At 46.6% G+C, this 1735-nt stretch overlaps 1 protein-coding gene across 1 annotated transcript in view; it reads left to right on the forward strand.

The window, feature by feature from the left end:
* JMJD1C (jumonji domain containing 1C) overlaps nucleotides 1-1735 on the forward strand; it is a 299423-nt gene that overhangs the window by 1087 nt on the left and 296601 nt on the right. The window lies entirely within an intron of this gene.

The raw sequence follows: 1735 nt of genomic DNA on the forward strand, positions 1-1735 counted from the left end.
CTGGGAGCCCCCTGTCCCTGCATCTGGGAGCCCCCTGTCCCTGCATCTGGGAGCCCCCTGTCCCTGCATCTGGGAGCCCCCTGTCCCTGCATCTGGGAGCCCCCTGTCCCTGCTGTGCTGTTAGTAGCCAAGTGTCCTGGCTCTGCTCCTGCAACCTGGTGTCCCTGCTCAGCTGGTGGTGTCCCTGGTCCACTGCTTGAGGTGCCAGATCTGGCGAGGGGTGCCCGCTGTCCCTGCTGTCTTGCTCATTGCTCCTACTGTTCTTCTCCTTAGTGTCCGGTGTCCCTGATCTGCTGCCAGGTGCCCAGTGTTGCTGCTGGGTCACTGGTGCCGCTTCTGTGCTGCTGCTGAATTGCTGGGGACATTGCTCTGCTGCTGGGGACATTGCTGCTACTGCTCTGCTGTTTCATCGGTAGATACTGACTTTAGGGATCCAGAGCTGGTACCTTGCGGGGCAGATTTGTCTTAGGCTGCGAGGGATCTGGCACGGGAGAGCCGGGTACCCAAACAAGGGAGAAGTTTACTTAGGGATGGGTTGAGAGACAGTTGGGTTACAGTTTACGGGATGGTTGTTATGAGCGGGACCTCAGGGTAGAGCATCTCTCTTTGTGCTGCAAATTATGGTCTTCCCCTGGGAGCCCGGTGTCCCCCGCAATGCGGCCACTGGGGGCCTCTCGTGTTTTTTGTTTGTTATTGAGATCACTGTGGCAGCTCATTTGGATATATAGGTCCCAGCACCCGGCTCTCTCAATATGGGTTAAATAATCATTAACTCTTAAGCCACCATAGCTAGGACTGGCGGTTCCATATCGGGTGGAGACACTAACACTGGTTCCTTTTCCCTTACATATCAGAGACTGTAAGTCATGTTGGGACTAGTAGTTCCTCAGTAACTAGACAGCTGCTCTTTGCCTTTCCTGAGCTGGTGACATGGCGGAAATTGTATTTCCAGCAGATGTGTGCTCTAAATACTGCGATTCCTCTTTGTTAACTTATATCTAGGGCTGTCCGTGTGTGCTGGGACTTGTAGCTCCACAGCAGTTGTTTTACTCTGTGTCTAAGGGCTGGGGTACCTTACAGTGGGCTGCCCTGTGGTTGTGTTATTACAGTTCTCGCCTTCATTTTATCATTTGGTTTACTGGTTGTATTTCAGTATGTGTGTACTCCCTCCATTACTTTTTTTGCACTTTTGTTTTCTTTGTTTTCTTCCACGTTATATGAGCTCCATTATTGGTGACCTGTAAAATAACTCACACTGTACAACTGCTTATACCAGAACTCCGATTCACTTCTATTATGTTACTGCCAGGTATTTGTATGTAGATATGGAATCCCTGTTATGGTGACTATCTGATCTTCTGTTTGGTTTCCACAAATGTTGGCGAGGTCCTACACAATTTTATTCTGGACATCAATCAATAAAGAATGTGAACTTTGTAGGTTCCTTTTTGGGAAATCCTTTCAAATGTTTTATTTTTTTTATTTCACTGGCTGTTTGTTTGTTTTTTAAAGACTTGTATACAATTTCTTGTTGTTTTCAAAATGGTAAATAGAATATCCCAAAAAACGAATGTTTAGGTGAAAAAACAGCAAATGTGCAAGAAAAGCATTTTACTTTCAGACAGAATTTGTAGCAGATAGCAGTTAGGTAATTAAACATTTGTAGTGTTAGTGCTTGCTGCTTCCTCTACTTGAGGTGTGTGTGTGTGTGTATGTATATATATATACATATATC

The sequence above is a fragment of the Nanorana parkeri genome, unplaced genomic scaffold, assembly GCF_000935625.1.
Source record: "Nanorana parkeri isolate BGI_ZX_2015 unplaced genomic scaffold, ASM93562v1 scaffold73, whole genome shotgun sequence".
Classification (NCBI taxonomy): Eukaryota; Metazoa; Chordata; class Amphibia; order Anura; family Dicroglossidae; genus Nanorana; species Nanorana parkeri.